The sequence below is a fragment of the Lissotriton helveticus genome, chromosome 2_1 (genome assembly GCF_964261635.1).
Source record: "Lissotriton helveticus chromosome 2_1, aLisHel1.1, whole genome shotgun sequence".
NCBI classification, from domain to species: Eukaryota; Metazoa; Chordata; class Amphibia; order Caudata; family Salamandridae; genus Lissotriton; species Lissotriton helveticus.
The window spans coordinates 426,925,135-426,950,533 of record NC_136059.1 but is presented as its reverse complement, the minus strand read 5'-3'; positions in this window follow the sequence as shown (position 1 = coordinate 426,950,533).

Sequence of the window (25,399 nt, the reverse complement as noted above, 5' to 3'; positions counted from 1 at the left end):
CATGACGCCCAAGTTACGAGCAGCATCTGCTGCCTCAGCCATGCCCAGAGACGAGGCTGGCCAAAAACCGGTCGGCAGGGGGCAGAGGGTTCGGTCCAAAGAGCAATACAGCACCTCAGTTTTAGATCCATTGAACTGGAGGGAATTACATCTCAACAAGTCCGCAGTCGCTGTCATGCAGCAATGAAAAGTCTCCTTAGAGACGGCGTCTCTGCCTTCCAAGGAGAAAATAAGCTGTGTGTCGTCGGCGTAATTAATTACCGAAATGCCAAAAGATTTAATCAGCCTGATCAGAGGGCGGAGGTACAAGTTGAATAAAATAGGGCTGATTGCCGACCCCTGAGGCACACCTTGCCCTACCTTTCTGATGGCAGATCTGAACAGCCGCGTCCCGTGGAGGGAGTTATGGTGGGGCAGGGAGGCGGGGAGGGGGAGAGGCAGGGTGGAGGGTGCAAAAACCGGCATATGGATAATTGCAGGTAAGTAAACAATTTAATTAATAAAACGAATTTCGTAGCGCCCCTTTGCATCGCACAATGCGATGCAGTGCACGCTACGAAATTCGTTTTATTAATTACATTGTTTACTTACCTGCAATTAGCCATATGCCGGTTTTTAGCACCCTCCACCCTGCCCCTCCCCCTCCCCGCCTCCCTGCTCCACCGTAACTCCCTCCACGGGCCGCGGCTGGATCTGAAAGGCAGCAGAGCCACCATCTGGTGCCTGTTATAGAAGTAAGAGACTAGCCAATCCCGGGCCAAGCCTGCTACTCCAATCTCTTCCAACCTGCTAATTAGTGTGGCGTGGTTGACCGTATCGAACGCGGCCGACATGTCGAGCAACACTAAGAAAGCTGCCCGACCAGTGTCGACCCGCGAACGAAGATCGTTCAGGGCAACCACCAACGCGGATTCCGTGCCGTGAGCAGGCCGAAAGCCGAACTGAGCCACATCCAGGCAGATACAAGTCTCTAGGAAACTGGACAGAGATTTGGTGACAAATTTCTCCAAGATCTTAACGGGGAAAGGGAGCAGCGAGATTGGCCTATAGTTTGCAACACAAGCGGGATCCAGCGTAGCCTACTTCAAATGGGAGAGACCACCGCTAGTTTCCAGCTTTCAGGAACCGTAGCAGTGCTAAAGGACTGGCAGCAGATGGAATAAAGAGGGGGGAAGAGTTCCTCATGAAACAACTTCCAGAACTTATGGGGCAGTGGGTCCAGCGGAGAGCCTGAGGACACACCGTTGTCCAGAATACAGAAATCCTCATAAGAAGGAAGGGAGAAGCTGTCCAGTAACAAATGCCCTGTCGCTTCCCTGTGAGCCCCTAGGGTAGACAAAGGTACCTGATCTATCGAGGGCTGAGAACAGGGAGTGCCTGGATCAGAGAGGCCACTCAAAATGGTAGAGATCTTATCCTCAAATGCGAATGCCAAGGAATCGCATAAGGTCTGAGAGGCTTGGATATTATTAGTGGCACAGGCTGGGTGAGAAAGATCATTAACAATTTTAAACAGGGTCTGTGATTTGTTAGCTGCCTGAGCCAGCATATCCTCAAGATACTTGGCTTTGGCACATTTAATCTGTGCTTTATAGCCCAAGAGCAGCTGTTTAAAAAGGGCTCTATCTGGCTCTGAATAATGCTTCCTCCAGGTTCTTTCTGCCTGTCTGCAACGCAGTTTGGACTGGAGGAGGTCATTAGAATACCATGGAGTGGCGTACTTAGACCTATCCCTCGCTTTCAGCAGGGGAACCACTTTATCCAAGGATTCTGTGATCTGTTGACAAAGGCTCAGGTAGCTCTCCTCCACATCTCCCCCCAAGGTGAAACCACCCAATAGTAAAGTTGGTAGGGTAGAGTTTTTCAAAAGTCTAGACCACTGCCTACTAAGTTTGGTGTTCCCAGAGCTGCGATCTCTGGAAACATCAGCTGGGAGATGTAGGGAAAAATGAATAAGGGCATGGTTAGTCCAGCACTGAGTAATTATATCCCTAATCTCAACCTGGGTATCATCCGCAAAGATCAGATCTAGGGTATGACCCTTCACGTGAGTTTGGGAGAACACCAACTGCTGAAGATGAATATTATTGCAGGTAAGCATGGGCGGATCTAGCGGATCTCGCGTACGCGAAATTGCGGATTTACGGATTCGCAATCCGCGAAGATACGCGAACTCTGGCGGATTTGCGGATTTTCCCGTTTTTTGTGTTGGCGAGCGTTCGCGCCGATTTTGGGACAATTTCGCAATTGCGAACTTACTTTTCGGCACGCAACGGCCGCGACTATGTTGTTTCTACGTCTGGTTTATCTCACAGGTTCACAGCACCCTCTGTTTCACCACTGCCACCCTCTGGGACACCCATGCCACCCTCTGGTACATCCTCACTGCCACCCATTAGGTTTGTTTATCACTGTAGTTTATGGGGGGTGAAAAAAGCAAGCACACCTCCCCTACTTCAACTGCCATGAATTAATTTGGGGTTGATTAATGTGTCAGTTATTTAGAAAGTTCCAGTCTGGCTGGCACCTGCTTCCTTCCTTATCTCTAAATTGCTTTCTGTTGCAGTGAAAACATTTTTCACAGGACCTTTATGGTCTACTTGTAGCTATTCTATGAGCCTGCTGTTTGGGTCATAGCAGGGTCATAGAATAGTTGCAAACTCTGGAGGGGCCCCTCAGGAAGCACTACAGTGAATGTTACAAATGTTAAGTTTGAACTTTTGCACCTGCTCATTGCTTTCAGTTTAGCAAAAATCTTTTTTTCTGCAATTTCGCGCGTTTTTTGGGGCGCGAATCCGTGCGAGATCGATTTCGGAAGCCGCGAATGCTTGCGAATACACTAATTTTATTTTGCGACGTGTATGTTTGCGTGCTTTTGCGCGTGTTCGCGAGGCGCTTGTAGCTATACATTTGCCAAGTTACCCTAGCGGTCGTACACGGGCGCGGCCATCTTGTTTGCGTGACGTAATTCCGTTTCCGGCCGCTATGTGTAATCTCGCAAACTGTGCTGCTCGCTAGTACAATTTCGCGCGTGCTCGCAAAGAAAATCTCGCGCGAACTTACCCACGCGGTCGTGAACGGGCGCGGCCATCTTGTTTCTCATTCATTGCTATGGTTCTGGGCATGCTTTCTGTATCCTCTCTGAATCTCTGCCATCCTTTGCTTGTTTGAAGTTTATTTAATCTATTTTACTTATTATCTATCCCTCTATTTTTCTAGCTGTATATTTTTGTGTTTTCTGCTACTTTTAGTTACTTTTAAACTACTTTTTTAAACTCTTTTCTTTTCTTCTTCACTATTCTATTTCTTCTTTATCATTTAAGTTTATTTCTGCCCAGACCATGGTAAAGGGAGCCGGGAAGCACCCTGAGAAGGGGAAGGGTCCCGCACCCCGTGCCCGGCTCCCGTGCGGGCGTTTGAGGGGGGAGCAAGTGGTGCCACGGGAGATCTTCAGCGCGGAGGAGGTGGCCGCGCTCATCTTCCACGTCCAGCGCCGCCTCCCCAAGACGATCCTGGGAGGCGGCAAGATCGCAACTGGCTATGGCATCCGGGAGCGCCGGAAGCGGTGGGAGAAGGTGTGCCGGGCCATGTATAAGCTCTCTGGGGTCCGGCGCACATATAACCAGGCCACCCACCGCTGGACCGATGTCATGGACCGGGAACGGGACTTGCTGGACGCGCTCGGCGTAGAGGTCCCCGGGCTTGGTGAGTAGTAATAGCTATTCATCACTACTCTGTTTTATCCGGCTCTGTTATTTGCAAATCTTTGTTCTTTACCAAGAGCAATAATGCTGCCGATTACATTGTAGGTAAATTATATTTCAAAATCTTCTATGCATTTCAGGTGCACTGCTCTCCTTCTCAGTAGCCTTGCTTGCTACTATGCTTATTTGTTTTGTAAATTGTGTTCATTTCATTGGCCTGAGAAATTATGTATGAGTGTAGTGTAAAGATAAGAACTGCGTAATGCTAGACACTAAGGATCATATTTTCAATTACCTGCGCATCCCTGCAAAGTAGCAGGGATGCGGCAGTAATTGTGTGCCATGCCACCACCACCCATTGGCCCAAAACGTCACAGAAGCCTTACGCATCTGTGCCGTAAAGGCGGCGCATTGCTGGAGTTGCGTGCCAACGATGGCGCAGCTCCAGCAATGCTCTGGGGTACCCTATCTCCCCAATGCTGCATCAAGCCGTACGTCGGCTTCAAGCGCGCAGGGTTTGACTCATGCATCATTGTCTTAAAAGTGACTGATTGACATCTTGTAGATTTCCCTCAGCCACTTTTAGGATTCGTCCCTGCGCAGGTACGCCCTCCCTTGCGCCGGAACGCCCCCTGATGGCGCAGGGCTTTACAACATGATGCATCGCCCATATTTTTTTTTTTAATATATACGCCGCACCAACACCATGGCGAGTCTTTTGTTCTGCCGCTGCGTCACAAAAGTCACGCAACAATGGAGGAAAATGAGCCGCAAGGGACTTCTAAATCAGCCCCAACAGACTGAAGTCCAGTCCTTCCTTTAGACACATGGCTATAAGAAGAAATAGTGGTGGTGGTGGGTGGATTGATAGTTTGAGTATTCACTGATCTGCAAGCAGGATGGACTTTGTCTGTCACTTCGCGTGCTGCGGATGCTGCCTGCAGTGCCAGGCCTAGGCAAACCTCTTTAGTAGTCTGTTTATTGAGTTACATAGGAACTTTCTAAGTCAACGGTCCGCAAATCAGGCAATACGAATAACGTAGTATACCACATGAGATAGATCCCGTGGAATAGTTGTCTATCTATTTGCTATTTCTCCAAAAAATGTTGTTATTGTTCTTTTGAAATGGTTGATTTGGTTGACAAATCTCATCCATGTTTTCTGGTCTTTCTTTCTTTCATGTTGTACATCAGCTCCCCCCAAGGGCAAGAGGACACAGGAGGAGGAGGGTGCTGTTCAGGATGCAGGCCAGGATCGGGCAGGCGAGGGCTCCTTTGCTGGCCCCAGTAAGTTTTAATTGTAATAAAGAGTACCTATTTTTTCCTAGCGTTCCTCATTCGATTTTTTCTAAATCGTCTTTGATCTTCTTGTAGACTGGATATAAATTCTTATCCTGGCTCGAATATGACTCCCTGTGGTATTAGTAGATTATTCTTATTAGTCTGTCTGTGTAGCTAACTAAGATTGGACATTTGGCAATTCCATTGGACTCCCATTCTATTCAGCAATAGCTCTATGCACTGTCTCCTTACTCACTAGATAGTGTGGCAGAGTCATTCAGCTCCCGAAGTCACCGATGATTGATCCCCAATGATCTCTAGATTATCGTACGCAGGACAAGAGAGTACGGAGTCACAGCACAGTCAAGAAGTGTCAGAGGCACTCATGCTTGCAAAAATTCCAAAACCTTTAGCTCATCCACTCTAGTCTGGAGGACCAAAAACCACAGAGTCTATTTAAGTTTAAAAGCTTTATTAAAAGTAAACACATTTATTAAAATCTACTTTGTCATAAAACTATTTAACTGAAAACGGAAAAGTGCTTAGTGCTGACGATTAATTGGACACATTTCTTGTGGTCGAGCCGAGCTCTCACCTGGTTTGAACTTGATCCTGGTCGTGTTCTTAGGAGTCAAGCTTCTGTCTGTTAGGAGAAAAAGTGGTGCGTGTTAAAAATAAAAAGCAAGCATTCATCAGTTGTGCATAAAAGTGCAGCAAGACAACAGCCTTCCCTGGAAAAAGGGAAATTTTTACTTTAGAGTAGACAGTCACAAATTATTACATTGTATTCTGTTTTTTTAACATTTCTCCTAGACCAAATATTATATAGTAGTGAGTGGTGTATTCTAACATTCTTAAATGTACTTTGTAGGTGTAACATCTGGTGACGGGGCCAGCGCGGAGGTGGCGGTGTTGGGCGAGGACTCGGAGGACTCTGGGGAGGAGGCGGTGCAAGAGCCGGCGGACGGTCCTGTGGGGGTTCGCACGGTGGTGGCGGGAACAGGTAAGCTATATATTCCTTACTTATTGAGATTGAAGACTGCATAGTGTGCTTTCTGCACGGGTGTATTACAAATCAACCAGGTAGTAGCCTCCTCGAAATGTACTTCGACTTAGCTGTGAAGTTTTTGGTGAGAAGAATCCCAATAAGTTCTTAGACGAACGTGATGGATGGGATGAACGAAAAGCGAAAGAAGGGTGTAAGTAAGTGGGACGCGAAATTGTATGATGGCTGGCAAAGAAGAACGATATGTGTTTGCTTGGCCCCCGAGGTGGCTGGGAAGGAAAGAATATGGTATGGTGCATGGCTGGGTCAATGATGAAGCAAGGATGGGTGGAAGGACATCAGCCTGGGTGGGTGAAACAGAAACTGTATGTGTGCGTATACTTTGAATGAATGGATGCCTGGAGCATGGTATTCTCTGACTCTTAGATCAATCAATCAATCAATCAGTCCATTTATAGAGCGCACTACTCACCCGTAGGGTCTCAAGGCGCTAGGAGGGGGGGGCGTGCCTTTACTGCTCGAACAGCCATGTCTTGAGCTTCTTCCTGAAGGAGAGGTGGTCTTGGGTCAGGCGCAGGTCGGTCGGAAGGGAGTTCCAGGTCTTGGCGGCCAGGTAGGAGAAGGACCTTCCTCCTGTTGTCGCTCTTCGGATGCGGGGGACGGCGGCGAGGGCGTGGCTGGTTGATCTGAGGTGGCGCTTGGGAGCGTAGAAGTTGATCCGGTTGTTGAGGTAGCTCGGGCCTTGGTCGTGTAGGGCTTTGTGTGCGTGGGTGAGGAGGCGGAAGGTGATTCTTTTGTTGACGGGGAGCCAGTGCAGGTCTCTCAGGTGTCCGGAGATGTGGCTGTTTCGTGGGATGTCGAGGATGAGTCTGGCTGAGGCGTTCTGGATCCGCTGGAGTCTCTTCTGGAGTTTGGCAGTGGTTCCGGCGTAGAGGGCGTTGCCGTAGTCCAGTCGGCTGGTGACGAGGGCCTGGGTGACAGTCTTCCTGGTCTCGGTGGGGATCCACCAGAAGATCTTCCGAAACATGCGCAGGATGTTGAAGCATGACGAGGAGACGGCGTTGACTTGTCTGGTCATGGAGAGGGAGGAGTCCAGGATGAAGCCCAGGTTGCGTGCGTGGTCCGTCGGTTTGGGTGCGGTGCCCAGGGCGGGGGGCCACCAGGAGTCGTCCCAGGCGGAGGGCGAGGAGCCCAGGATGAGGACCTCCGTCTTGTCTGAGTTCAGTTTCAGGCGGCTGGTCGTCATCCACTCGGCTACCTCTCTCATCCCTTCGTGCAGGTTGGCTCTGGCGGCGGTGGGGTCGTTGGTCAGGGAGAGGATCAGTTGGGTGTCGTCGGCGTAGGAGATTATGTTGAGGTTGTGTTGGCGTGCGATGGCCGCGAGGGGGCTCATGTAGACGTTGAAGAGGGTGGGACTCAACGAGGATCCTTGAGGGACGCCACAGATGACTTCGGTGGCCTCTGACTTGTACGGTGGTAGGCGGACTCTCTGTGTTCTTCCGTCGAGGAAGGAGGTGATCCATTCCAGTGCCTTCTCCTGGATTCCGATGTTGCCAAGGCGCTGCACTAGGGTGCGGTGGCAGACAGTGTCGAATGCCGCGGAGAGGTCCAGGAGGATGAGGGCCGCTGTTTCTCCGTTGTCCATCAGGGTTCGGATGTCATCGGTGGCAGCGATGAGGGCGGTCTCGGTGCTGTGGTTGGCTCGGAAGCCAGACTGTGAGGGGTCGAGGGATCCATTTGTCTCGAGGAAGGCGGCCAGCTGTTTGTTGACGGTCTTTTCGATGACTTTGGCCGGGAACGGGAGGAGCGAGATGGGACGGTAATTCTTGAGCTCGGTGGGGTCCGCTGTAGGTTTCTTGAGTAGAGCGCTGAGTTCGGCGTGCTTCCAGCTCTCAGGGAAGGTGGCGGTGTCGAAGGAGGTGTTGATGATGTCCCGCAGGTGGGGTGCGATGACAACGTCGGCTTTGTTGAAGACGTGGTGAGGGCAGGGGTCGGTTGGGGATCCGGAGTGGATGGAGTTCATCGTGCGGATGGTGTCTTCGGTGCTGATCGGGGTCCAGGCGCGGAGGGTGGTGATGGGTGGCGTTGCTGCGGTTGTGGCGTGCGTTGGTTGGATGCTGAAGCTGTTGTGTATGTCCGCGATCTTGTTGTGGAAGTAGGAGGCGAGGGAGTTGCAGAGGTCTTGCGATGGGGTGATGTCGTTGTTTCCGGCGTTGGGGTTGGAGAGCTCCTTCACGATGTTGAAGAGTTCCTTGCAGTTGTGTGCGTTGTTGTCCAGCCGGTCCTTGTATGCAGTTTTCTTGGTGGCGCGGATCAGTTGGTGGTGTTTCCGGGTGGCGAGCTTGAGGGTGGACATGTTGTTCATTGTTGGTTCCCTTCTCCATACTTTCTCGAGGGCTCGGCAGTTCTTCTTGGAGCTCTTGAGTTCGTCGGTGAACCATGGGGTTTTTCTGCTGCCGGGTCTGCTGGGCGGGGTCCTCAGGGGGGCGAGTTCGTCCGCGCAGTCGCTGATCCACTTCGTGAGGTTGTCGGCGGCCTGGCTGGGGTTCGTTGAGCCGGCAGGAGGGTGCTGGCTTAGGGAGGCGGTGAGCTGGTTGGCTGTGATCTTGTTCCAGCTTCTTCGGGCAACCTGTTGCTGGTGGTGGTGGATCGTCGTTCTTTTGAAGGTGAAGTGGACACAGCTGTGGTCCGTCCAGTGGAGTCCTGTTGCGTGGCTGAAGGTGATGTCTTTGCTGGATGAGAAGACGGCGTCGAGTGTGTGTCCAGCTGTTTGAGTCCGAGGTTGGCGAGGTTGTCGAGCAGGGTGATGGTGTTACGGTCGTTGTTGTTCTCCAGGTGGAAGTTGAGGTCCCCCAGGAGGATGAAGTCGGCGGAGGGGAGGGCATGTGGGCTGATGAAGTCGGCGATGTCCTCGCTGAATCGTGTGCGTGGTCCCGGGGGTCGGTAGATCAGGGTGCCTCTGAGGGTGGTCTTCGGGTCGGTGTGGATCTGGAAGTGCAGGTGTTCGGCGGTGGTTAGGGTGTCGTCGGTGTTGGTCGTGATGCGGATGGTGTCCCTGTGGATGATGGCGATGCCTCCTCCCGTCTGGTTGGCGGTGCGGTCCCTCCGGGTGATCTTGTAGCCCTCTGGGATGGCGATGGCGATGTCGGGTGCTGAGGAGGCGTTCATCCAGGTTTCCGTGAGGAAGGCGACGTCTGGGTCTGCGGTGTCGAGCAGGTTCCAGAGCTCGACGGCGTGTCTGTGGACGGAGCGGGTGTTGAGCAGGATGCACTTGAGGTGGTTGCTGCTGGTGTTCGGCTTGGCGGGTGCTGGTGCAGGGTAGGTCCGGACGCAGGAGAACTTGCAGGCGTGGCAGCTGAAGGGTCCGTGGGTGTGCTTCAGGGTGGCTCGGTAGCATCCCGGGATGGCGCCGGTGTTGAGTGCGATGAGTTCGGCGGCGTAGTAGGTTCGTCGGGTCGGCTTCCGTCGGTGGGGGCCAGGGGTCCTGGCACTGGGCACGGTCCAGGCGCGGACGGGCGCAGACGGGCTTACCTTTGCCGCGCCTTCGGCGCACAATCGGCGCGCCCGCTGCGCGTTCGCACGGTCGCCATATATGGCCAAGTGCGCGGGTGGGCGGAGCAGCTGGGAGGCGGGAGCGGGGAGGGTACAGAAAGAAAAGGGGCGGGGTTAGCGGTGATGGCAGGAAGCGGGGAGGGATGCGACGAGGGCGGCACAAGGAGGCAAACAACGGCACAAATGGGGCGAAATTACAATACAACAGGAAAAACTTACAAAGCAAAATCACAAAAACAGAGACAGGGCAGGAAGCTAGCACAGACCACGCCGCTCGATGGCAGGGGGCGTGGTCACGCGGCGGAGCCGGAGCAGCGAGGCACAAGGAGAGGGGGCACACGCAGCAGCTGGTGGCCGTGCGGCGCGGGGGTGTCCTAGAACTAGGTCACACTCACCTGCGTCGCACGGTCGCCATATATGGCCAAGTGCGCGGGTGGGCGGAGCAGCTGGGAGGCGGGAGCGGGGAGGGTACAGAAAGAAAAGGGGCGGGGTTAGCGGTGATGGCGGGAAGCGGGGAGCGGGGAGGGATGCGACGAGGGAGGCACAAGGAGGCAAACAACGGCACAAAATTAATAACTTTAGTTTAGTTGTAGTGCGTCATTCATGTGTGGGTGTATCACTGTTCACTCAATATTAAGCAAAGCACCTAAAGTCATCCCATATGTCATCAAATACGTCCCATGTGAAGTGATAGATAATCAAATTATTTAGCTTCTTCATTTTCCTTTTCTAGTACTCATTTGCACTGTAGGGTGAAAGGTAAATTAATTAAGCAGTAGCCCTTGTAACTGAGTATTCTCAGTGCCACCCGTAATAGAAAAGTAATAGCTTCACCACCCGCATGTACTGGACGGGTACAGTAACGCAAGTCTGTCTCACTCATCATGGTGTCCAACTGTTTTTCTCGGGTGCAAGTTCACTGTGCTGCCATTCTGCCGGCTTGCATAAGATAACGTACCAATTTTCCTAAACAAGAGAGAAGAAGAAGAATAAGACTGGTGTACTGTCATAGTCGACTGTAATGGAAGTCCATAGTGGTGGTAGAATTTGTTCATTAAACTACCACTAATGTTAGAGCAAGGATGCAGAAGTGGGAGGTTACATAGATATTGTCCTCAATAGTTATGTACTGTGCTTTCAATTTGCTACTTGTACTGTGACCCAACTTTCGGCTCAATCACTTTGTGTTATTAATGCTAAGGAGCATTGGTTACAGACTATGTCTTTCTTTCTTCATATAGTTGCTCCTTCCAAATCAACATCACGGAGGGAGCAGGCGCGAATAGCCCGGCAACGGAGGCTGGATGCCACTGTCGCCGAATATCGGCGGCTGGTGGCCCTGGAGGAGGAGGAGGACACGCAGTCGACCGGTGCAACAACAACATCCTCGACTGGGACCGCTGCATCCTCCTCCGTGACCCCACGGGACGCCAGCATGCGCAGTGCTCCAGCGGGACCGAGCCGGGCTAACAAAGACAACCGCCACCGCCAAGCAACAGAAAGACCAGCTGCCCCCCACAGGAGCTGCAAGGCACGCCAACGCCGCCTAGGAGTCCGAATGTCCTACCTGGAGCAGGAGGTCCAGAACTATAAGAACTTGGTAGAGGGCCTCCGCTTCGAGCTTGCCACCCTCCGCAAGGAGTATGATGCCCATGCCGCAAAATGCACCAGGTCCAGCACCCTCCAGTAGTGGAGTGTCCCTTGCCATTTTTTTATAGACTTTTGGGGGTGGGATTTGGGAGTTGGGATCATTTTGGGACTTTTCAAAGACAATCGTTGGGGTTAGGGTGGGCCTTGAGGGAGATTATTTTGTTAGGGCTACATAAATATACATTTTTAAACTTTATCTGACCACACCTGTTTTTTACTGCTTTTCAGTCTGGTGGGTGGGGGACGGGGGTGTAACAGTAAGTTTGTTTTCCTGAACAGTCGTAGGACTTTAGTAGTACTACCGTCAATCTCTCGTCTAGTCCTAAATAATACTCCATTATACTACCTCCCACCAAACGCTTATCTTACCTGTAATTTGTGTTAGAAATTAGGGCTAGGCCCAGGGCTGGCTCCACGTGAAATGGGGATTAACGTTGGCAATCCTGGGCGGGTGAAATTTCCTCATTGCGGTGGTACTAGTGGTGTGACACAGTGGCAGTTGCATGCCTATGGAAAAAAAGAAAACGAAACCTGGTTTGTCCTTACTGTAGCATTACAACGGTTACGGTACCATCGAGAATATAGCAGGTGACAGTACACTAGAACAGTGCCATAATGTAGCCTAACAAATGGTAAAGTATTTGCTTGCAAGTATAACTAGTACTTGCGTTGAATTTATTTGACATTGGCTCCTACTACTAGAAGATATAGTACTGAAGCTGAGTAAGTCTAGAAGATATCCTCGTATTCCTTCACCAGCCTGTTGCTATGACCTTATCCTCCCCAGCAAGTGTGTGGAATTATTGATGTCATTTTAGTCAGACATCAAGCAAAACAACACAGCCCGGGGGAAGAGGGTTAGGGTTTGGAAAATGGATGGGAATGGGGGTTTCTTTTTGGGTAGGTTTTGTTGAGAGAAGAAAAAAAAAGCACAGCATGGACAAACAATAATTGAAGATAAAGAGAATCTTTGGGTACAAACTAAAGCTAAGCACATGCAGTCACACTCATAGAATAAAACAATGGATACTGTATCTGTATTGCGTATGTTGTTGGAGTTGTCCTGTTGAATTTGGTAAGTAAGTTGCATGCAGCAAACAATTCCTCTTATTGGCGGCACTCCTCCATTCCAGCTGACGCTTCGTCCATCAATGTTGGTGACCACTGACAGAAGACACCCTGTCCACTGCCTCCCTGGCGGATGTTGACTGAAACCCGGCCTGTAATTATTGAACGGAAAACAGGAAGTGCTATTACAATACCACTGATAAATAAATGAAAGGTATGTACGCTGTGTGGTGCAAAAAGTGACACTTTGATTTCCCTAATAGACAGTACAATATTTTTGAAATTGCGTGCTCTGTCTGAGTCACCTTTTTAAGGATAAATAAGTATGGCCAAAATATTATAGCGGATCTTTCCCCTCAAGGTAGGTGTACTGTAAACTGTGTTTTAGAACAAAATTTGACCTTCCCAGCAATGCTCCCACCAAGACCCTTACTAAAGCCAGTCGCAAAAATGTAGAAGACCCCCAATCAGATCTCCAAAAACGATGCCTAGCAGAAAAATGGTGACAAAACGTACTTTGAAAGTAACAGTAGGCCCAAATACAGACCGTGGATTGTATTCAAACCACTTGCAAGCAAGCAAAAGTATCCATAGCCAGCATCGCTCCAACAGTGCTCTAAAACCCCAGAACTGCGTTGCAATAGAACCCCCCGAAACACATGCAATCCTGCTGCTAGGGCGAACCCTAACGAACCCTAACTTACAAAAAGTGCCAAAACTGGTGTTTCCTTATGGATTTTGTCCAAAACACTTCTATCCGGTATTAGGCCTTCCCAGGAATGCCCCAGGCAAGACCCGCCAACCCACCTGCAAAAAACCACCCGACAACACCCCCAAACAGCGAAAAAGCTAAATCTCATACTTACAATATCTCTCGGCCTTCGGTCCAAACGCGGCGCTGTGCAGCTAGGTCATCATCAATCATCATAACTCCTGTTTACCACCACGGATTTCCTGAAAAGCAAATGCAATCAAGATTAGACTGTCGCAGCAGTGCTTCGACAGAGACCCCGGCCGCAACCCACCCACGAACAGCAGGAAGCCCCCCAAAACGCTACATTGAACAAGATGTCAGAAGAAATAGCAAAAAAAAGGCTGTTCCTTAAGGATTTTGTCCAAAACACTTCTATCCGGTATTAGGCCTTCCCAGGAATGCCCCAGGCAAGACCCGCCAACTCACCTGCAAAAAACCACCCGACAACACCCCCAAACAGCGAAAAAGCTAAATCTCATACTTACAATATCTCTCGGCCTTCGGTCCAAACGCGGCGCTGTGCAGCTAGGTCATCATCAATCATCATAACTCCTGTTTTCCACCACGGATTTCCTGAAAAGCAAATGCAATCAAGATTAGACTGTCGCAGCAGTGCTCCCAGACACCAAAAAATCACCCACAAACACCCGGAACCCAGCCAAACAGCACCTCAAAGGCAAGCAAGTCAGCAAAAACGGCAAGAAATTTCCACCTCATATTTGGTCCAAAACACTTTTGTCCATTATTAGAGCTTCACAGCAATGGGCCCAAATCCGTCAACTCACCCGCAAAGAAGTACAACACCCCCACAAGTGCTGAGTCTTTCTTCATTGGGCGTAATCCAGCACTCTGCTTTGAGGGAAATCGCAGCCTGGAGGAGGAGGATAGAGGAGCATGTTCTTCAGAACTTGTGAACCCGAGGAATGTAGACTGCGGCACCTTCAAATCAATAAGCAAACAAGTGAAGACAGTTCTGCTGATGGTCTTGTTTTTGGGATTAGGTGATTAAAGTTTGAATTAAATTAACTGTGCAAAACAAAGAAAGAGAGACACACAGGAATAAAAGTGAATAAGGACGAAAAAGAAAGTTCTTTATTCATTGTCTCATTTTCAGGGCTCGGTGTCAGGGAATAAGAAGAAGATTTCGTCATCATACTCTGCGAATTCAGGCAGGATGAGGTCAGTGCCACCGAACAGAGAACAAATCCCCTCATCTACGTTGCCGTCCTCCTCGTCTTCATGCGGCGTGCTTTCTCGTACTTTGTAATCTGGTGGTATGAGGTGCTGATTCATCTTGATCATTGTCAGCCGCTCCACATTTTGGGGCGAGAGGCGGCTCCGTTTGGGAGTTACAATGCCACCAGCAGCACTGAAAACACATTCAGAAGACACACTTGCGAGTGGGCAAGACAAATAGTTTATAGCCAGGTTGGAGAGCTCTGGCCACAATTGTTTTTTCCCATGCCAATACTGCAATGGCTCATCATTAAGAAAGACCTCTGTTGAGTCATTCAGATAGTCCTGCACAATCGACTCAAGGTCATCAACTGTTCCTCCACTTTGCTTACTTTTTGCTGTGCCTGTGACATTTTTTCGAGAACCATACCCCATCAAACTTAGCCAATCCTCCTCCGCAGCCACTGTTAGTGTTGTCATTGTGTGTGGTGCAGATGATCCACTTGCCGGTGTCTTTAACGGCTGAGAGGTCACTTGTGCCCCAGCCACAGGTGCAGAAGTGGATTCTTGTGACTGGGGATGGCCTGCTGATGCTGATGTACTGTCTTCTCCTTCAATAACCTGCCGTTCTTTTTCAAACCTCTTGGCTGGCCAGGCTAACCAATGTTTGTACTTTTGAACATCTGCATCAGCAAAAGGAAAGAATGCTTCGCCTGCCAGCGCCTTTTTGTAGCGTGGATCCAGAATAGTAGCACAAATGTAATGCTGTTCTGACTTGATCTTTTGAAGACGTTTATCACCACGTAGGCGCTCTAATAAATTCTCAGACAAAATAAAATGGTCTTTTTTTTTTCATCTTTTTCAAACTCAGAAGACACCGCCATCAGTTGGTGCTCCAGCATGCACAACAATGGGATAGCTTTTCCCAAATTACAGTCCTCCTGGCTGACTGCACGCGTGAAGAACTCAAAAGGACGAAGCATGTCTGTCAGGCTTTTAACTATGTCCCATTGCGCCGCACCCATCCGCATGTCCTCCTTCTGAGATGTACCCTCTGTGAAGAAATAGTGATCGAGTACCGTATACTGCTCATACAGACGCTCAAGCATGTAGAAGGTTGAGTTCCAACGTGTTGCCACCTCCTGGATGAGTGCTTTCACTGGTATTCGACTTTGAAGTAGCAGCCTCCTCAGATGCTTCCGGGCCTTAAAAGAATGGCTGAAATGGTTGCACATTTTGCGGCAGGTGGCCATTACCGCGAACGCTGCACTGCCTCTATCACTCAAGAATTTTTGAACTACCAGGTTGATACAGTGCGCCAAACACGGCACTCTAAAATAGCGACCCAGCGCCATGGCCTTAACTACATTGGCGCCATTATCCGTGGAAACATAACCAATCTGGCGTTTTTTTGGGGATAGCATTTTCAAGACCTTTTTGTCAAACTCGTCCAAAATGTTTTGGGATGTGTGACTTTTCTCCAAGCCAAACATGGCTAGTGTTGCATGTTTCCGAGCAGCTTTGAAAAATTTGTCCGGGTCAACACCTGCGTTTAGCTTTGCTTTAACACCTGAAAAAGAGACCCAGTGTGCAGTGATGCACATGTAATCAGCGCCTGCGCCACTGGTCCACATGTCTGTTGTCAGATGTATTGTGTGAACAGCACTCTTCTGCAAAGCTGCCCCAATCGCCTCCAGCACATCTTCATGTAGTGCTGGAACCGCAACTCTGGCAAAATAGAACCGGCTAGGAACCTTCCATTTAGGGCAGAGCGTTGCCACTAATTCTAGAAAACCTACCGCTTCTACAAAAGAAAAAGGGAGAAGGTCCACAGCTAGCATTTTAGCCAGCTTAGTGTTATACAGACGCGTCAGTGGGTGGTTGCGTTCATATGGCACGTCTGAAGTAAGCATTGTTCTAATGTTGCCCTGGACCAAGCATTTACGGGCTGATAATGACTTTGTTGACCCAATTTTGCTCGCTGGTGAACTTTTGTGCGTTGGTGTCTCACTCGCTCCAACACTCTTAGTGTGCCTCACATTGGGTGTGCTGCTGACAGGGGTACTGGGTGTAAGGGAAGTGTTTGACACGTCTTCTTCCTCCTCGTCATCATCAGATGCAACATCAACGTTTCCTTGAATTCGGCCTTTCTTGATCGCATCTAGGTGCGCAAACCATTGGACAGTGTGCTGTCTCCTAAGATGACCTCTCTGGCCTCCGGTACCATAGTTGGTACCTGGCTTACCACGACTAACTGCAACCTTACAAAGGGTACAAATGGCAAACTTTGGATTTTTTTGACAAACAGTAAAGAAGTCCCAAACTGGGGACTTGAAGTGTCTGTGGGACCTGGAGGAGGCGGCGATACTGGTGGTGGTGGTCATGAAGCTAATGCCAGATGAAGTGGAGGATCTGGATTGCCCAACTTTTGTACGTTGTGCACTTTCACCGCCACTAATTAAGGTCGAGGTGGATGGAGGTCTCTTCTTGCCAGAAAGAAATATGGAAGCGGGACGAGTTGGTGTACTACTTAACTCCAATGATTGTGGTGTTTCCACTGCCTCCTCATCGACAACATCATCATCATCACGCTCAGCAGCTCTTCGGGCTAGGGTCAAAATGTCTGTTTGCTGCATGCCCGCTGGGGCTGCAGTGACCTTTATGATGACTGGGTCGTCGTTGGCAGAGTCTTCATCAGCAGCAGTATCCGCCACTTCTTGTTGAGCCTCATCACACTCCATAACTCTGAGACTTTGGACGAGCTTCCTTTTACGCTTAACTACCTTTGTCGGATCATGGTGTGCCTCACTCTCAGACGGCAGTGGTGCTGGTTCCCAAGTTTGATCTGTATCATCAGAAGGAGGTGTGCTTGAAGAAGATGTAGACACCACCCTTGATCTCTTCCTTGCTAGGGGTGTGGAAGACAATGAAGGATCATCAGGAGGAGTGGCTTCCTCAAATGATACCTCGCCTTGATTGTCGATTTCCTGATGTGCCCCTACTTCGGGAGGGACAACTATTGTGGGCACTTGTGACCCTCCATGCACCTCTGCTTGCGCATCTCCTTGCGCTGCCTCTCCTTCCACATGTACTTGGGCTTGTACTTGCACATGTGATTGTTGTTGCGGCTGTGGTTGTTCAACACTCGTCAGATGAGCTACAACAACCTGTGTTGATTGAGGGACATTGCTGCTGCTTTCTTGCGATGAGCCAACATCACTGGTCGATGGTGATTGAACAACTATACTGGCTGCCTCTGCAGCACTCAAGGGCTTGGACTTAAGTTGGCGTGGTGGTGGTGGTGGCACTGAGCCCAATGGAGCGGGGGTGCTGCTACCAGCTTGGTCCCCAGCAGATCCCGCTGCTGCTGCAGGCATACTTTTTTTTTTTACCACCAAAAAAAGGGGCGGGCGGCACACCAGTCTCCTTGGTAACTTGCTTCTTCTGCTCCTTACTGGCACCTTTCTTGCTAGAGGAGCTACGGGTTACTTTTTTTGGGGCCATCTTCTTCAGAGCAGGTCAGAACAGCAGGCAGCAGTTGCACGAGTTGCAGAGTTGTCTGTGTCCAGACGTGACGTCGCGTGACGTTATGCTGCACACACACACCGCTGCAGGACTTCTTCCTGGCACTGGTGGTTCTCTTGAGTCTTGTGCACCTAAAAGCAATGGAAGACAGAGGAACATCAGTTCAGTTATACACCCCAAAAAATCGACAAAACACAGAAAAATGAGCACAATCCCATGCCATCCATGAGGTTTACATTGAAGACACCCCACAGAAAGACTAGGGACATGCAAGTATGCAACACTCACTACCCCTGGGCATAATGGATGAAAAGTAGGCAAAATAAGTGCAGGCCTCAGACACTGCCTCTCCTCAAAATGGCCCCTTACACCCCAAGCACATGTTGCCTGTACCAGCCAGCAGCACTCAAGATGGCCACCACCACCACCACCCACATGGCCAGTCCACATCAACAGTACACCCCAAAAAACACAGAAAAACAGCCAGAAATCACCACAATCCAATGCCATCCATGATGTTTACATTAAAGAGAGTGAGACCACACTACAGGCACACTCAGTCCATGCACCACTACCCCTGGGCAAAGGGCCCCACCAGCAGCCCCAAAAAAACGACAAAAAACAATAAAATGAGCACAATCCCAGCCCATCCATGGCCTCAATGTTGTTTAAATTCAAGAAGACACCCCTCAGAAACACTAGGCCCATGCAACACTCACTACCCCTGGGCATAATGGATGAAAAGTAGGCAAAATAAGTGCAGGCCTCAGACACTGCCTCTCCTCAAAATGGCCCCTTACACCCCAAGCACATGTTGCCTGTACCAGCCAGCAGCACTCAAGATGGCCACCCACCACCACCCACATGGCCAGTCCACATCAACAGTACACCCCAAAAAACACAGAAAAACAGCCAGAAATCACCACAATCCAATGCCATCCATGATGTTTACATTAAAGAGAGTGAGACCACCCTACAGGCACACTCAGTCCATGCACCACTACTACCCCTTGGCAAAAGGCCCCACCAGCAGCCCCAAAAAAACGACAAAAAACAATAAAATCAGCACAATCCCAGCCCATCCATGGCCTCAATGGTGTTTAAATTCAAGAAGACACCCCTCAGAAACACTAGGCCCATGCAACACTCACTACCCCTGGGCATAATGGATGAAAAGTAGGCAAAATAAGTGCAGGCCTCATACACTGCCTCTCCTCAAAATGGCCCCTTACACCCCAAGCACATGTTGCCTGTACCAGCCAGCAGCACTCAAGATGGCCACCCACCACCACCCACATGGCCAGTCCACATCAACAGTACACCCCAAAAAACACAGAAAAACAGCCAGAAATCACCACAATCCAATGCCATCCATGATGTTTACATTAAAGAGAGTGAGACCACACTACAGGCACACTCAGTCCATGCACCACTACTACCCCTTGGCAAAAGGCCCCACCAGCAGCCCCAAAAAAACGACAAAAAACAATAAAATCAGCACAATCCCAGCCCATCCATGGCCTCAATGGTGTTTAAATTCAAGAAGACACCCCTCAGAAACACTAGGCCCATGCAACACTCACTACCCCTGGGCATAATGGATGAAAAGTAGGCAAAATAAGTGCAGGCCTCAGACACTGCCTCTCCTCAAAATGGCCCCTTACACCCCAAGCACATGTTGCCTGTACCAGCCAGCAGCACTCAAGATGGCCACCCACCACCACCCACATGGCCAGTCCACATCAACAGTACACCCCAAAAAACACAGAAAAACAGCCAGAAATCACCACAATCCAATGCCATCCATGATGTTTACATTAAAGAGAGTGAGACCACACTACAGGCACACTCAGTCCATGCACCACTACTACCCCTTGGCAAAAGGCCCCACCAGCAGCCCCAGAAAAACGACAAAAAACAATAAAATCAGCACAATCCCAGCCCATCCATGGCCTCAATGGTGTTTAAATTCAAGAAGACACCCCTCAGAAACACTAGGCCCATGCAACACTCACTACCCCTGGGCATAATGGATGAAAAGTAGGCAAAATAAGTGCAGGCCTCAGACACTGCCTCTCCTCAAAATGGCCCCTTACACCCCAAGCACATGTTGCCTGTACCAGCCAGCACTCAAGATGGCCACCACCACCACCCACATGGCCAGTCCACATCAACAGTACACCCCAAAAAACACAGAAAAACAGCCAAAAATCACCACAATCCAATGCCATCCAGGATGTTTACATTAAAGAGAGTGAGACCACACTACAGGCACACTCAGTCCATGCACCACTACCCCTGGGCAAAGGGCCCCACCAGCAGCCCCAAAAAAACGACAAAAAACAATAAAATGAGCACAATCCCAGCCCATCCATGGCCTCAATGGTGTTTAAATTCAAGAAGACACCCCTCAGAAACACTAGGCCCATGCAACACTCACTACCCCTGGGCATAATGGATGAAAAGTAGGCAAAATAAGTGCAGGCCTCAGACACTGCCTCTCCTCAAAATGGCCCCTTACACCCCAAGCACATGTTGCCTGTACCAGCCAGCAGCACTCAAGATGGCCACCCACCACCACCCACATGGCCAGTCCACATCAACAGTACACCCCAAAAAACACAGAATAACAGCCAGAAATCACCACAATCCAATGCCATCCATGATGTTTACATTAAAGAGAGTGAGACCACACTACAGGCACACTCAGTCCATGCACCACTACTACCCCTTGGCAAAAGGCCCCACCAGCAGCCCCAAAAAAACGACAAAAAAACAATAAAATCAGCACAATCCCAGCCCATCCATGGCCTCAATGGTGTTTAAATTCAAGAAGACACCCCTCAGAAACACTAGGCCCATGCAACACTCACTACCCCTGGGCATAATGGATGAAAAGTAGGCAAAATAAGTGCAGGCCTCAGACACTGCCTCTCCTCAAAATGGCCCCTTACACCCCAAGCACATGTTGCCTGTACCAGCCAGCACTCAAGATGGCCACCACCACCACCCACATGGCCAGTCCACATCAACAGTACACCCCAAAAAACACAGAAAAACAGCCAAAAATCACCACAATCCAATGCCATCCAGGATGTTTACATTAAAGAGAGTGAGACCACACTACAGGCACACTCAGTCCATGCACCACTACCCCTGGGCAAAAGGCCCCACCAGCAGCCCCAAAAAAACGACAAAAAACAATAAAATGAGCACAATCCCAGCCCATCCATGGCCTCAATGGTGTTTAAATTCAAGAAGACACCCCTCAGAAACACTAGGCCCATGCAACACTCACTACCCCTGGGCATAATGGATGAAAAGTAGGCAAAATAAGTGCAGGCCTCAGACACTGCCTCTCCTCAAAATGGCCCCTTGCACCCCAAGCACATGTTGCCTGTACCAGCCAGCAGCACTCAAGATGGCCACCACCACCACCCACATGGCCAGTCCACATCAACAGTACACCCCCAAAAAACAGAAAAACAGCCAGAAATCACCAAAATCCAATGCCATCCATGATGTTTACATTAAAGAGAGTGAGACCACACCACAGGCACACTCAGTCCATGCACCACCACCCCTGGGCAAAAGGGCACACCATCAGCCCCCAAAAAACGACAAAAAACAATAAAATCAGCACAATCCCAGCCCATCCATGGCCTCATTGGTGTTTAAATTCAACAAAACAGTTGTATCATGCACCCCTAACCAACCCTGGTCCTACTGGATACTGTGGCTACCCACAATATAATTTATTTAATGTTCTGAAAAAGTTCCAAAATTGTACTTGCAGCAACTGTAATGCCCCAAACAAACTTACTTGTGAAAGTTGATTTCTAATCCAAAAGTGATCCAAAGACAGTCAAAAAGGCCTCAAATCCAAATATCCAGCAGCACCCACAAAAAGTAATCCTTCCAGCTCCAGATCCAAATGAAAGTGACCAGGAGATGGACAAAGCACTGGGAGGAGCCTGCTGGACAGGAACAAGAAGTTGGAGACTGTGGGGCACTTCCTTCCCCCCCCCCCCCAAAAATGGACTCCTTGCAAAAAAAAAGGCCATGCAAATGTCAACCTGAGCAGTGATTCTGATAAAAATCATAATTTTCTGAAGGTTTATCCTGTTTGCTGGTGATTTTCTTGTGCAGAATTGCAAAATCTCTATTTCGCGAGTGCGAGATTGTTCCTTTCCGCCGCAACTACGTGTTCGCAATTGCGAACTCTCGCGAGGTGTGCTGTGCAAGGTGGCAAGCCGTGATTACGTATTCGCGGGCGCCAAACTCCCGCGGGATCACGCAGCAAGATCCAAAATTGAGCGGCACTCGCAAAGAAAAACAACTCGGCAAACGCTAAATGACGGAAAGTGAACGCCGTGCACCACGCCGCGCGCCGCAACCAAGCAAAAAATCCGCCGCGAGCGGATTCACGGATTTTCGACAAATTCGCGAGAGTTCGCGGATTGCGAATTTGCCAAAAATCCGAAAAATACGCGATCGGAGCGGATTTTACGCCCATGCTTAATTGCAGGCCTGGCAAAGATCTCTATAGGCTGTATCTGAGGGCCCATTTAGCCAAAGATTAAAATCTCCCAGGACTATTAGCCTGGCATGTGTATTGGAAAGATCGTAGATAAGATCTACTAAATCGAGTGAGGCTGTCAAGGCACTGCCCGGAGGTCTGTAACACAGCAGAACAGAATACAGAGCTACCTTCTGGCCATTTAGGGAAAAACCCAAAAGTTCAAAACCTTGGACATCTTTAACCTCAAGCTGGGATATGGCTAGTGATTCCCTAAAAATGAACCCCACCCCGCCTCCTCTACCCCCCGCATGAGGGTTGTGCCTGATCTTATAGCCCAAAGGGCTATATGAGCAGACGAGCAGCCCTGTGGCAGAGGGCTCGCGCGCGCTGGGCGCTGCAATCATTTTTTAAATACCTTTCTTGCTCCTCTACTGCTGATTGAGAGCAGCTTCCTCGTCCCGCTGACCACAAGCGCTGGACGCTACTTACTTATTTTAAAACCCCTCCTATCCCGCCCTGCTAACTCCTCCCACCTCCCTCGTCACTTGCCTATTTAGGCTCCGCCCCTTTTTCATTTCAGTGCAGACAAGCAGCCCTGTGGCAGAGGGCTCGCGCGCGCTGGGCGCTGCAATCATTTTTTAAATACCTTTCTTGCTCCTCTACTGCTGATTGAGAGCAGCTTCCTCGTCCCGCTGACCACAAGCGCTGGACGCTACTTACTTATTTTAAAACCCCTCCTATCCCGCCCTGCTGACTCCTCCCACCTCCCTCGTCACTTGCCTATTTAGGCTCCGCCCCTTTTTCATTTCAGTGCAGACGAGCAGCCCTGTGGCAGAGGGCTCGCGCGCGCTGGGCGCTGCAATCATTTTTTAAATACCTTTCTTGCTCCTCTACTGCTGATTGAGAGCAGCTTCCTCGTCCCGCTGACCACAAGCGCTGGACGCTACTTACTTATTTTAAAACCCCTCCTATCCCGCCCTGCTGACTCCTCCCACCTCCCTCGTCACTTGCCTATTTAGGCTCCGCCCCTTTTTCATTTCAGTGCAGACGAGCAGCCCTGTGGCAGAGGGCTCGCGCGCGCTGGGCGCTGCAATCATTTTTTAAATACCTTTCTTGCTCCTCTACTGCTGATTGAGAGCAGCTTCCTCGTCCCGCTGACCACAAGCGCTGGACGCTACTTACTTATTTTAAAACCCCTCCTATCCCGCCCTGCTGACTCCTCCCACCTCCCTCGTCACTTGCCTATTTAGGCTCCGCCCCTTTTTCATTTCAGTGCAGACGAGCAGCCCTGTGGCAGAGGGCTCGCGCGCACTGGGCGCTGCAATCATTTTTTAAATACCTTTCTTGCTACTCTACTGCTGATTGAGAGCAGCTTCCTCGTCCCGCTGACCACAAGCGCTGGACGCTACTTACTTATTTTAAAACCCCTCCTATCCCGCCCTGCTGACTCCTCCCACCTCCCTCGTCACTTGCCTATTTAGGCTCCGCCCCTTTTTCATTTCAGTGCAGACGAGCAGCCCTGTGGCAGAGGGCTCGCGCGCGCTGGGCGCTGCAATCATTTTTTAAATACCTTTCTTGCTCCTCTACTGCTGATTGAGAGCAGCTTCCTCGTCCCGCTGACCACAAGCGCTGGACGCTACTTACTTATTTTAAAACCCCTCCTATCCCGCCCTGCTGACTCCTCCCACCTCCCTCGTCACTTGCCTATTTAGGCTCCGCCCCTTTTTCATTTCAGTGCAGACGAGCAGCCCTGTGGCAGAGGGCTCGCGCGCGCTGGGCGCTGCAATCATTTTTTAAATACCTTTCTTGCTCCTCTACTGCTGATTGAGAGCAGCTTCCTCGTCCCGCTGACCACAAGCACTGGACGCTACTTACTTATTTTAAAACCCCTCCTATCCCGCCCTGCTGACTCCTCCCACCTCCCTCGTCACTTGCCTATTTAAACGTCCCTCATGCGTCAGCGCAGCGGACGAGCGCAGCGGGCACGCCGTAGACGCGCCGGAGTAGCGCCAGACTTAAGCCTGTCTGCGCCCGTCCGCGACCGGACGGGCCCAGGGGCCAGGGACGCTGCCACTGCCATCTCTTATTCCCGCCCCACCCTAATGAGTCTACAAACTTTTGCCTGCCCTCTATCTCCTGAGACCTGGACCAGGATCTCCTCATTGGGGATTCCAGATCACTCTCCCCCTCACCTGGGGCCGCCGTCACCTTCCATTGTCCCTGCTCCTGCCGAGTCGTAGCTCCGGGTACTATACCTTAACACTCGCTCTATGGTCAGGCATCAAGCCGATATTTTCCATCTACTTATGACGGAGAGGCCAGACGTCCTCTTACTATCTGAGACCTGGCTCACTGACGACTCCCTCCCCGACATCCTCGCTGCACTACCCCCAGACTACTTTCTGTTGAACACCAACCGTCCTGGAGGCCGCTCCGGTGGAGGGGTGGCAGCGGTAATACGTAACAATCTTAAGATTATCGCCTCTGCCAATATGACCCTCCCCGACATGGACAACCTGGTCCTCCGTCTCGAGACCGAGGTAGGCGCAGTTACCCTTATGGTACTTTACCGCCCCCCCACCCCATGCCTTCCTTCCCCTCTTCCTTTACTGAACAGTTAACCAACCTTGCTACCTCCTCCCCCCGTACTATCATTGTTGGGGACTTCAATTATTGGTTCCAGAATGAGGATGCCGGCCCCCATGCCACCGAACTGTTCGAGGCCCTCTCGAGCCTGAACTTTATGCAACTAGTCAGGTCTGCCACTCACAGTGGTGGCCACATCCTCGACCACATCTGGGTCCACGGGGTCAAGTCCTCCTGCCCACTTATAACACCATGTGTGTGGTCCGATCATTTCTTAATTGACACCACTTTCTCGGCCGTTGGCCAGATCAGGACCCCACTGCAGGAGGGTGGCACCGCACGCAAGTGGAGAGCCGCCGACTCCTCTAAACTTCTATCTCATCTTTCTTTCACCCGCCCCCTGTTCCCCATCGACTCAAGCACCGACGAGCTTCAGGGACATGTTTCTGACTGGCTCACTACAGCCAGCGATATTTTTGCCCCTTTAACTAAGTTCCCCCGATCCCGACACTGTCACTCCCACAAATGGTTTACCCCTAACCTTAAGACCTTGCAGCTAGAACTCCGCCGATTCG